Source organism: Theropithecus gelada, chromosome 20, assembly GCF_003255815.1.
Source record: "Theropithecus gelada isolate Dixy chromosome 20, Tgel_1.0, whole genome shotgun sequence".
In the NCBI taxonomy this organism is placed as follows: domain Eukaryota; kingdom Metazoa; phylum Chordata; class Mammalia; order Primates; family Cercopithecidae; genus Theropithecus; species Theropithecus gelada.
The window spans coordinates 28,884,846-28,898,364 of NC_037688.1; positions in this window are offsets into that span (position 1 = coordinate 28,884,846).

Below are 13,519 nucleotides of genomic sequence, written 5' to 3' on the forward strand. Positions count from 1 at the left end.
TACACACACACACTCCACATATAGGCACATATACACAGACACATATACACCGTATACACACACTCATATACTCCACATACAGGCACATATACACAGACACATTATATACACAGTACACACACACACTCCACATACAGGCACATATACACAGACACATTATATACACAGTATATATACACTCATACACTCCACATACAGGCACATAGACATACAGACACATTATATACACAGTATACACACACACATATACTCCACATACAGGCACATAGACACACACATATACACAGTACACATACATACATTTACACTCCACATACAGGCACATAGACACACAGACACATATGCACAGTACACACGCACACACAAATGCATACAGACATGTCACATACACACATATGCATACACATCCACACTGGCACTTAGTGCCTGAAAACCTTGAAGTAAATACACACATACATGAAGGAGCATAAAGGGACATAACTTCCTCTGAGGACACTAAATATTACATTACAAAACTTCTACAACCCTCAGTTTCTCAACCAGTCAACAATGAAGGAATCATTTTAGAATTACTAGTTTCTATAAAACTTTATTATCTAGGAGCGGAAGTCAGTTGCAAGTTTTAAAAGTGAAAAAGTGTACCCTAAATTGCTGCTTATTTTAAGCACATCATATCTAAAGAACATGTAGACTTGCTTTAAGATATGAGCATTTAGAAGGACATTGTGTTGTTATGGCTCTCTCCTTTTTAAAATAAGTATAGATGAACAGCAAATAGAGATTAATCAAGAGATATGTTCAGCTGGGAAAGACCACCTTACAAGGCTATGGTCATGGAGGAGACAGCTTCCAAAAGCCTGGCCCACCCAGCACCTCAGGGTTCGATGGCTGGCGATGACCCAGCTGGCTGTTTAGGGGTGCAGTCAGCCTGGATTCTGTACCATTACCCACAGACTTCTGAACTGGAGCCTTGTGTTCATAGCTCCAAACCTGGATAGGGACAGAGACCTCGTAGATACGTGACTTATGAGCCTTTCATTGGCCAAGCCTCATTCTCCAAAGCTCCTGGCTGGGAGGGGAAAGCCAGTCCCAGCACTCACCTGATATTGCCAGCCATGCTTGATGTTCAGGATGCTTCACTCCTGGCTCATAATGCCTCGGCTGTCTCCAAAAAGGTCACAACTCTGCGGCTTGGAATCAACAGACATGTGATGGCCGTGTCATCTAGTGGAGCTCCTCTGGCCAAAGTGCCACCCTTATTGGAAGCATAACCAAGAAACCTTGGCTGGGACCCTGGGACTGCTCACGGGAGTGGAGCTTCCTTACTACATCCTGAGAGAAGCAAACAGGGGAATGGCCTCTGTCCTGTGGAATGGTCTCTGTGCACATCCCACAGCAGCCCAAGGCCCACACCTCACTGAAGTATAGCCAACTGTAGTCCAAGCCCAAGGACCCAACCCTCTTAAAGTTCGCAGACCTAAGGAGACAGGACGAGTTCATCTGTCATCTCTTCTCACCTTCTAGGACCCTTACTCTTACCCTTTCACGTCTTCAATTACTGAGGGTTTAAAGTAGTTGAGTTGTGACCCAGCCACCCTCTCTGCTCACCTCAGGGACACCTAGATCAACACTAGGAGCTACAATCTGATGAGTTTCTGGGAGTTTCTGGAAGGGTCCAGGTAGGGGCCAGCGCTGGACCATACAAATTCCTGCTAACTCCTCATGACAGCCTCCCCAGAAGGAGCCCTATGTCTTTGGAACAACATCCTTGGACACCATCTTGGCTTATTTACATAACCACCTCTCATTTGAGGCCATCTCATTATTATGACTTATTCATCATCTGTTTATTCATCCAACACACCTGGATTGCGTGTCTGCTGTTTGCCTGACACAGGTGTTGAAAATTTGGGACATGGGCCGCATGCAGTGGTTCATGCCTGTAATCTCAGTGCTTTGGGAGGCTGAGGCAGGAGGATCGCTAGAGCCCAAGAGTTTGAGGCTACAGTGAGCTATGATCACACCACTGCACTCCAGCCTGGGTGACAGAGTGAGATTGTCTAAAAAAAAAAAGCAAAAAACAGAAAAGTGTGGATGTGAAGATGAATAAAATATAATTCCTTTCCTCAACGAGTTTACATCTTGCAAATGGAGACAGATGAGTAAAATCAACAATAAGAGGACAGTGTGGTGACTGCTGTGAGCTTTGGGGGAAATGTAGGCGCAAGGTTCTAAATCAGTTATCATTGTCCATTCAAGTGGAGTGTGACCATCCATCCTCCCTTCACAGAGTTTCCAGGAATAGGTTGCTGAGATCACCAGTTTCTCCAGTACACATATACACAGCTTCCACAGCGTGGAAGGAGACCTGAATGGGTTGCTGCTGCTGGCTGGGTGGCCAGCTTTTATTCCCTTATTTGTCCCCTCCCCAAGTCCTGTTTCTGTCCTATCAGAATGCCCTTTTCTCCCGCAATTGATTACTGTTAGAATCTTGTTGATTGGTCCATTTTACAGACCAGGTCACAGAAGTATGGAGCTGGGCTCTGTTAATGTATTTGGCTTTGACCTCCACCTGCAATTGAAGGACCCCCACTTCTACTCCACATTTCCCCCAGGCGCTCTGGGGAGTGAACTGGGGAAGGGGATGTCATGTGTGCTCACATCAGTCTTCTCAGCCCCCACTGGCTTCTAAGTCCTCTGCCATGTATCGGTCTTTGTGAGGGTGCCTCATCCTGCTCTGTCCCTGCTGCTGGGAGGGCTCTTGGTTGCTGTCCATGCAAAGGCAGTCCCTCCTGTCCTTTCTCAAGCTGGTGGCATCACTGTATGCCAGCATCTCCCTGCTGCCATAGTTGGTGATGTCACATGTTCCAGTCACTAAGGGATCCCACTGGAGATGGGGCTGGTATGGCCATGAGCACAGGTGTCTGCTTTGGGTTGAAATTCCCTCAATTCTACTTTGTCATTTTCACCTTTGGCATTTCCACAGCCTGGAAACTCCGCCATCGCTGGGAAAGAATCTCTTTCCTTAACTTTTATGCCATAATCATTTACCTTGGTCCCAAAGCCCTTCTGGCCCCCATGTCCTGTCCCTCGAAGAGGCTTTGTATGAAAGTCGTTCTTGAATGTTTCACTTGTCACTGGGACTCAGCCTCTGTGCTGGGATGTGGCTTGGAGGATGGAGGAGACAAGGACAATCTGTCTTCTTCACAGTGGAAGGCATGCTGTACCCCAAATCTGCCCACCCCTTTCATTACTGTGTCATCCTTCTTAAGTCAAGCCTGTGTGTCTGACCCTCTCCTCGGGATGAATACTTTTCTAGAATCCTTCATCTGTCACTCAAAAATATTCCCAAACAACCTCCTCCAGTGGACCAGTGCTGCTACCTCCAATCCTTGCAAAGACCAAACTTGCCTTCCTGCAAATCCCACACTAAAAAAGATCTAAGATCCCAAGTCCTGACTTTACAAGCCTTTCTTTGAAAGGAGGACCGCCTAGCATGGTGCATGATCCCCAAGGGCTCCTGGCCATCAGTGTACCCTTCTTAAAACAGACCTCACAGCCAACTGAGACCAAGCTCTTGGGGCGCTCTCTGCCATCTCTGAATGTCCATGATGTCACTTCAGTGACAACTTCTCCAGCTTCTGAGAAAACATTATGATTATCAATTCCAGACAAGTAACATGGTTGCTGAATAGTTAGATTCTGGGTGAGTGATCTGTTACATAAGTCCAAATTAAGCCACTGAACAGACTGTACAAAAAAAAAACACACATCATGTTGGATATTTATGTATATTTGTTGTGATTTTTTTTCTGTCTGTAGGGTGGTGACATCACTGAAGCAAAACCCCGATGAAAGCTATTCACAATTTAGCATTTACCATTGTATGGAAATGTCAGTTCCATCTAGCAATGAGAATATTACAGGGATGTTCAATATAAAATGCAAATATAATAGCTTAGTGGGTTGGATATGTCAGCTGTGTTTCACTTAAACCTATTACCTTGGCAGATTAAATATAGTTACAGATCTTTCACAAAGAGGATATTCTGATGCAGTTATATCTGATATCAGCCTTTGTGGATCCTCAGTTCAACCGGCTATGAGTACAATGAGGACAAAAATGGGGGAAGAATAGAGAGTGAATGGGGACACAGCCATGGAGAAATAGGATCTGCCTGTTGCCTCCAGACCTTCCAATACCCATTAAGAAATATTGTTCTTTGCTGAAGCATGAGCAATTTATAGCAAAGATTTATCTCTTATGTGATGAAGGGGCACCCATCCCACCAGGCCTATATAACCACTTCAGAATGTTGATACCTGCTTATATAACCCAACTTAGCTAAGCAGAGGTGAGGCAACCTGAGCTGTGCCACTAGCTCCAATCTTGGTGCTTCTGTAGCCATCTGGACCACTCAGCCCTCATGGCTGAACTGCACAATGGTAGACCCTGCTCATTTAACCACACACTCCAGCTTCTGACCTCCTCTTCACTGTCAGGGCCCACTAAGTGCTTCATGATTTGTCTTGCTATTGCCGCATCCTTCTGGTTATAACTTCTTGCCCAAATGCCTTGTAATTCTTTACTCTATGGCACTGCCCAGTTCCTGCAAGTGCTTCCCCAGGACTGTGCTATCTTACCCTCTACCCCACACCTCCACACTGATGGCAAGGTTGCTGGCACCTTGAAATGGCCCATGTTAAGCCTGTACTCCACTCCAACACAGGCTTGGTCGAAATTAACCAGCCTCATCCAGTTTGTCCAGCACAGCTTTCTTGTCTCATTATTGCATGATCAGTTATAAGCTTTAGGGTTTATGTATCCAGCAGCGTTTCCCTGTGGGCTTTTCCAAGGGAGCATCTTACAAATTGCTACAGAGAACTGAAGAAATAATTGATCTCTTTTAAAAGGAGCATTCCTTCTGTAGCTTCTGTGATCCGTTTTGCTTTGTCTTATATTAATATGCTGTGAATATTATCTGTCCATAGCTATTTATATGTATAGTCAAGAGACATGAAAAACTCACACTCAGTGGTTCCTGCTCTAAAAAATTCTACTTGGCTGATGTAGCGCCAAGTCTTTCTGCCAAAGAAGACACTAACCCATGCAGCAGTAACCACTGCTATTGGGGTAGGGGTGGGGCTGGAGGTGGCAGACAGTTCATAGTTGTAGAAGGAGGATCTGGAGTGGAAATCTAGGCACACAGCACCCTACTGTATAATTGTGAACTGGGCTTCAGGGAGCTGGGTTCTCCTTCTGATTCTGCCCTAACTACCTTTGTGATACTCGTACTGGTTGGACCCCACTCAGCCTGCTTTCTCCCCTGTAAAGTAGGAAGTTGACCCAGAGCAGTTCTCTTCAACTCCAATCTTCCACATTTCCATGAATATGCACAAAAAGTCAGATAGCTAGTTAGGAACCCAGAAGATGCTAGCAAAAGCAGTGATTACCAGCTTTCTGCTGGACTTAGAACCCAGCACTTGACAAAAGTTATCTCATTTAAGCCTCACTGATTCCGAGAGTTTGGTATTGTGGTCCCATTTCACAGAAGACAGTGCGGTTCTCAAAGGGGTCACTCAACTTTTTAGGATCACAGTGCTAATAAATAAGAGCAGAGAGTCTGATCCTGATGGAACTAACTCCAAATACACTTTTAATAAGAGGTAGTAAGAAGTTCCTTTTTTGTTTTTTTGTTTGTTTGTTTGTTGTTTTAGGCGGAGCTTCGCTCTTGTTGCCCAGGCTGGAGTGCAATGGCTCAATCTTGCTTCACCGCAACCTCCGCCTCCCAGGTTCAAGCGATTCTCCTGCCTCAGCCTCCCGAGTAGCTGGGATTACAGGCATGCGCCACCATGCCCAGCTTATTTTGTATTTTTAGTAGAGATGGGGTTTCTCCATGTTGGTCAGGCTGGTCTTGAACTCCCGGCCTCAGGTGATCCGCCCGCCTGGGCCTCCCAAAGTGCTGGGATTACAGGCATGAGCCACCGCGCCGGCCCCCAACCCTCCTTTTATTACTCTCAGTTTCTGAATGTCACTACTCTTCTCCTCTCGGTCCACTCTGCATGCCTGAGTGACCCCCTTTCCTGACATCTAAAACACACGTACCTCTGTGCCTTTGGTTAGTGTGAAAAGGGTAGCATTGCATTTTAGAATTCTCTATCCATTGTTTGCAACAAGATGGGACTCAATAAGCAAAAAGCAAAAATGAATTTCTAAGCAGCTGCTTGCCATATGAAATGTCATGAAGGTATAACTCAAAAAGGGCAAGATTTAGCTCAAAAGAATACTTTTCAGACTATCATGTGTAATCCTCTGTATATGGGCACAGGTGTCTAACGTGAGTCATCTGTCATTTCGCCAAGGCCAACTTTAAATCATAAACAGCGGGAAGTTCTTCAGCTTCCAGTGGGGTCTCATTGATTGCCTAGTCTTTGCCTCTCCTGGAAGCACACCAGTTTTGTTTCTTTGACAGAAATGCATCACCCCATTCCCAACAATTAGATAACTTCTGGTAAGTGCCAATTATTTATATGAGAACTTCTAAGAAAGCACAGATGAACTTTGCCAGAAAGTAGATATTTTGTACAATTTAAAGAATGGACTTCAAAGTCAGAAATGCCCTGTGAGTTTGATGATCCTATTCTCTATTTGGAAATAAGCAAAAGCTCTACACTTTCGTCAATATATCCTGATAGTATATATTACCTCATTATTCACAGTCAATCCTCATTATTCATAGATTCCGCATTTGCAAATTCACCTACTCACTGAAATTTAGTTGTAACTTCAAAATCAATAATTGCAGCACTTTCATCATTATTCACAGACATGTGCAGAGAGGTGAAAACATCAAATCACCCAACGTGTGTGTTCCCAACTGAGGTCAAATAAGGGTCTGCTTCCTGTTTTGTCTCTCATACTATAAACAAGTGTTCTTTTCACAATGCCATGTTGTTGACATTATGTGCTTTTAGTTGGTGATTTTGTCATTTAAAATACCCTGCAACGCTGGGCACAGTGGCTCACACCTGTAATCCCAGGACCTTGGGAGGCCAAGGCGGGCAGATCGCTTGAGGTCAGGAGTTCGAGACCAGACTGGCGAACATGGGGAAACCCTGTCTCTACTAAAAATACAAAAATGATCCAGGCGTGGTGGTGTGTGCCTGTAATCCCAGCTACTCAGGAGGCTGAGGAAGGAGAATCGCTTGAACCCAGGAGGCGAAGGTTGCAGTGAGCCAAAATGGCACCACTGCACTCCAGCCTGAGTGACAGAGCGAGACTCTGTCTCAAAAAAAAAAAGAAAAGAAAATATTCTGCAAGCATGGTGCAAAAGTACTATCTGGTGATGCTAAGCACAAGAAGGCTGTGATGGCCCTTACAAAGAAAACACACGTGTAAATTAAGCTTCATTCAGGCATGAGTTATAGTGTTATCGGCCATGAGTTTAATGTTAAGTAACTATATGTGTAGTTACATATATATATATATATACACACACACACACATACACACACACACACACACGCAAAATAAGATTCTTAAACCAGAGGCTTGCAGGAACCTAACTGTCTGTTTCCCCTAGGAGCAATGGTTCAGTACCCGAATTCAGTGTTTGTGGCAACTTTACAGAGCATAACTACTGCAAATAACAAGAATCAGTGCATTTCCAAATTTAGAAATTGCAGATAATAATAGATCTCATGCCCTTTTCTGCTTCATGGAAAATGGGAACTTATGAAACCATCCCTATTCCTTCTTCTGTGATGAGCAGATTTTCTCACTATTCAACTCCACCAGGTACTAACTGAGTGCCGCAGAATCTACTGCTGCTGGAAGATAGGCAAAGAATCAGTCCCTGACCTCAAGAGCTTTCACATGTGTTGGAATGACTGGGCTGAGGGTGGCAAACGTACCCAGGTCAAAAGGAAAATGGAAACATCTTAGAAATGGCAGAGAGAAGAACAAACTCTCTGAGGCATAACATAGGGAAACAGGCCATTTTTCTAGTAGTAACCTTGAACTGTTAATTTAGTGTTTCCTCCCAGGAACTCCGCAAAGGAAGTTTGGCCTTAGCCAGAGCTTCTAATTAACTCCAAAGTTTCTACCACATCAGCAAACACCTAAAGACCACCCCAGTGCTTGTCTCTCCCCTGACAGAAGTCAAAAAAGTGATGTAGGTGAGAATTGCCCAATAGGAAATCCTCTTTTCTCTATGGGAAATGGTCGCTGTGTTTCCCTCAGCTTGATTATTTTGGAGGCCTGTAATCTTACAGCTGGAAAAATACCATTTATGATACTTGGAGTAAAGATAGTAATATTAATTTATTAAGCACCCAGTTTATGTCGGGATCTGTGCTGGGTGCTGGGAAGACAGGGATGAAAGACACGGTCTCTGGTTCTACGTGTCTCATGGTCAAATGGGCAAACTTGGTCATTGTGAAAGTGGAGTCATGCCGTGGGAGAGGGAAGCAGGAATAGGGGCTTGCAGCAGCACATAACACAGCACGGGAGGTTACGGTGTGTGGAGAAATGCTTCTTGCTGCAACAGTCTTGAAAGGGGAGGAGGAGTTGGTCAAATGAAGGAAGCCGAGGTGAACATTCCAGGAAGCAGGAACCTCCTATGGAACCCTAGAGGCATGAAAGCGTTATGGGGCATTTTATGACCTGAAAGCACAGCATGGGCAATGGACGAGTTAGTAGAGAGCAGGCAAGGGAGAGGCAGCACCCACGTCATGAACAGCCTGGAAGGGCATGTGGGATCCTCAGAAGGATCTCACAAAGGCGAGCAAGTTAATCACGTTTGCACTTTCTGTAGGTCAGTTAGACATAGTACAGAGAATGCATTGTGGGCAGGGCATATCTGAGAATGATGAGAACAGTTAGGCTTTTGGAAAAGCCACTAGGAAAATAAGAGAAGAGCAGTAGGAATACAGTAAAAGAGAGAAGTTAGAGAGAAATAGGGAAAGAAATGACAGAATTTGAAGAGCAGCTGGGGGAAAAAGAGAAGAGGGTGAAGGAAGGCAGGTTTGGGGATGATTTGGGGTACCCTGAATTGGAGGGCTCATGGACCATCCCAAGGAGGTTACAGCAGGGAGCCAGAGATCCTGGGTTGAATTCAGGAGAGTAGTTTGGGATGGAGATGATAATTGATGATCATTCTGTAGATGATCATTGAAGCCAAGGCTTTCCATTACACAAAGCAGAGTGTATACAGTTAAGAATAGAAGGTGGCCACAGAAACCCTCTTCAGAAACACTAATATTTAAGGTATTAATAAAGGAAGATAAGTCTGACATGAAGCTAGAGAGGAGGTAACCAGAAATGAAGAAGGAATAGAATGATGCCAGGTATGACAAAGGAGGCATCTTGCAGGAGGGAGTGGTCACCGAATAGGATGATACAGGGAGGAACGCACAGTGGAATTGGTTGTTAATGACCTAGAGCAGTTTTAATGGGAAAGCAGGAATGAAAGCAGATGGCTCTGGGTAGAGATGCAAAGCGGGGCGAAGAAGTAAAAACAGTACAAATGTAGACCAGCTTGTGTGTAAAGTTGACTTTCAAGGAAAGAAGGAAGAAATCGAGGGGAATGGGAAGTTAAGGAGGGTTTCTGCCTTTACCAATGGAAATTAGCTGTGGTTCTTCCTTGCTGGCAGGATACAGGGAGCATTTTCAAAGTGCACATAACTACAAATAACACAGGCTATGAGACAAAAAAAAAAACCCTACATGGTGAAGAAGTGACGGGGGATGAACGTGGATCAAGAATCAAGGAAGGGGCTGGTCATGGTGACTCACGCCTATAATCCCAGAACTTTAGGAGGCTGAGGCGGGAAGATCACTTGAGGCCAGGAGTTCAATACCAGCTCAAGCAACAAAGCAAGACCCTGTTTTCTCCAAAAAATAAAAAATAAAAAAAAAATAAAAGGCTGCATATGGTGGCTCACACCCATAGTTCCAGCAATTTGGAGGAGGATTGCTTGAGGACAGGAGTTCCAGTCCAGTGTGGACAACATGGGAAAACCCCATCTTTTAAAAAAAATTAGCTGGGCATAGTGGTGTGCAGCTATAGTCCCAGCTACTTAAGAGGCTGAGGTGAGAGGATTGCTTGATCCCAGGAGAATAAGGCTGCAGTGAGCCGTGACCACTCCAGCCTGGACAACACAGCAAGACCCTATCTCTAATGACTTTTTTTTTTTTTTTTTTTTTAAGAATCAAGGGACCTTTTAAGTCACGGGTTCTAAAGAGGGTGTTTTTTATAAGAACCTATGAAAAATACTAAAATGGCACCAGATTAAGACCCAGAAGACCTGCAACTGCCTCTTATTAGCTTTCAACCTTAGGCAAGTCCTCTCTTTGTGAGCCTGAGTACCCTCATCCATAAAGTCAGCTAAAGACTATCTGTCTCGCCTGTATCACTGGTTGTAGTGAGAATTAAACAGGATAATATGTGTGAAGAGCACCGTGGAAATTGGAAAGCCCTGCACGATTGTGAGATGTCATTGTGTGAGAAGAGGAGCCTCCTGGCTGCCTTCACCATTTGCTGAAGTGCCCTTTGCTGGTGAAGTTATCTCTGGCACCGTGTGGCTTCTTCCAAACTACAGGCAAGATCTCTCTTCTGGGGATTTCTATCTTTTTCTTACTCACTCGAAATGAAGAGTGCTGTGGAGGGGTAAGAAGAACATTTTTTTAGATCAAAAAGAAAAATGTTGAACTGACACTAATCACTAATCATTTTAAATCGTTTTGATGAAAGAATTTCTAGTCTTTCATCAAAAAACAAAAACAAAAAAACAAACACAAAAAAGGATCTGACAGAGGACATAGTCAAGTGGCTGGCGCGCATGGCTGTGCCGGCTTCAGAGAGACGAGACGGCTATTTACTGATTGTGAGGAGGGGGTTGACGTCCTTGGTTATGCAAGTTCATCTCCTGCATTTAACATGTAGATCTGCATCAAAACTATTTGAATGCATTTCTTTTTAGATATTTAACCTTCCCAGTTATGACCCTTTGGGGGGAAAAAAACCCTTTGTAGAGATCACACTACTTATATTTTTTTTAAGATGGAGTCTTACTCTGTTGCCCAGACTGGGGTGCGGTGGCATGATCTCAGCTCATGACAACCTCCGCCTCTCAGGCTCAAGCAATTCTTGTGCTTCAGCCCAAGTAGCTGGGATTACAGACACATGCCACCATTCCCAGCTAATTATTTGTAGAGATGGGGTTTCTCTGTGTTGGCCAGGCTGGTCTCCAACTCCTGATCTCAAGTGATCCGCCTGCCTCAGCCTTGCAAAGTGCTGTGATTATAGGCGTGAGCCACTGCGCCCGGCCAGAGATCACTGCTTTAAAGAAAGATGGCATTACATCGTGCCTGCTAAAATGGTGGTGACCATAGGGCAGGCAGGCCACACTGACATCCATTCTCTTCCTCTCTTTATTGTTTTAAATTAGCATTTCCCTCCTAGTCCAGCAAAATGCATACTCCCTTAACGTATGCCATGTCCTTGCTAATATCTATATTTTTAATTAATACAAAATAGAATAAAAGCCAAAATACCTGTGCTAGGAACTTTAACACAAAGACTACAAAGTAATGTCTGTAGGCAAAGACTGTCTTTGTGAATATGTTTCACTTAACTCATAGATGGTTTTAAAAAGATTGATATATTTGGGCCAGGTGCAGTAGCTCACGCCTGTAATCTCAGCCCTTTGGGAAGCCAAGGTGGACAGATTGCTTGAGCCCAGGAGTTCAAGACTAGCCTGGGCAACATGGTGAAACCTGGTGGCTTCAAAAAATACAAAACTTTGCCTAGTGTGGTGGTGCATGCCTATAGTCCCAGCCACTCTGGAGGCTGAGGTGGGAGGATTGCTTAAGCCCAGGAGGTCAAGGCTGCAGTGAGCCATGAATGCGCCACTGCACTCCAGCACGGGTGACAGAGCAAGATGCTATCTCAAAAACAATTGATATATTTGATATTTCCACATACCAGTCTCTACCACCTCTTGGAACAGTGGAAGATCAGGCAACACATGGCAGGGCTTTTATTCCCCCAAACATCAGGTGACCAGAGCCGAGTGTCTCTCTGGTCCATTTCGTCCCAAGCCCCACTCCTCCTCATCATCTCTTCAGGCTGGTGTGCACAGGTGCCTGGAGATTTCAGAGTGTATAACCCCTGGTTTAAAGCCAAATCAGTGAAGTACAGTAGAAAGAAAGAAGTTTGTTTCTGAGGATAAAGTGGATAAAATAAACAAAAAGTGGCCAAGCGTGGTGGGTCATGCTTGTGGTTCCAGCACTTTGGGAGGCTGAGGCAGGTAGATGACGAGGTCAGGAGATTGAAACCATCCTGGTGAACACAGGGAAACCCCGCCTCTACTAAAAATACAAAAGATTAGCTGGGTGTGGTGGTGGGCACCTGTAATCCCAGCTACTCAGGAGGCTGAGGCGGGAGAATCGCTTGAACCCAGGAGACGGAGGTTGCAGTGAGCTGAGATTGCCCCACTGCACTCCAGCCTGGGTGATAGAGTGAGACTCTGTCTCAAAAAAAGTAAATAAATAAAAAAATAAAAAGTAAGTAAACATTTCCCAGCTTAAATACTGGGGCTAGTATGCCTGATTCTCAACTTTTAGACAACATTGTCTGCTTTAGGATGAGATTCTCTAAGAGTGGACATCAAATTGTTTTCTCTGTGTACTTCTTTGTATGACAGAGATTAAAATAAAAGCAGCTACTATCTTTGGGGAAGGCCTAATGCACAGCCCAAAAGAAAAATTTATGTCACTTCAAAAGCTGAGGCAATTGGCCAAAAAAGTCCAGAAGGCACTTCCTACCCCAACAAGGTCAAGAAAGTTTGATAACCTTGAGCCCGGTGGAGAGACATCTGGTCGACCACACTTCTCTTTTACAGTTAGGAAGATAAAGTTCATTCTCAGTATTATTAATGCAGACGCACCAGTCATGGCTGATCTGTGCCACACAGAAGAAATATTCCCAAGCAAAGCATTCTTTGGCTCTCGTCAAGTGGTCTGCTGTCTGCGGAATTTCCTATTCTCCAGCCCCAGAGCAGAAAGCAATCCCCGCCCGCCTGGCTTTGGCCGTCATGAGGTTTAAAGAGGATCATTTGTTTTCATTACAGCCCCTTGAAGCCCTTCCTTCCCTCCTCATTAATGAATTTCCAGTCTTTCATCAAAAAACAAAAACAAAAAAACAAACACAAAAAAGGATCTGACAGAGGACATAGTTAAGTGGCTGGCGCGCATGGCTGTGCCGGCTTTAGAGAGACGAGACGGCCATTTACTGATTGTGAGGAGGGGGTTGACATCCTTGGTTAGTATGCTAATTTCATCTCCTGCATTTAACATTCAGATCAGGTCTGTACAGGCCCTCCACAGCCACAGAGTCCAGGGATGGGTGACTGTCTGCCTTGCAGCACTGAACATTCTCTGCATGAATTACATAAATACCCAAACATTCCGCCTGTTCTGACTTCGCTCCCTTTCCCTCCCTCTCGGAGAGACACA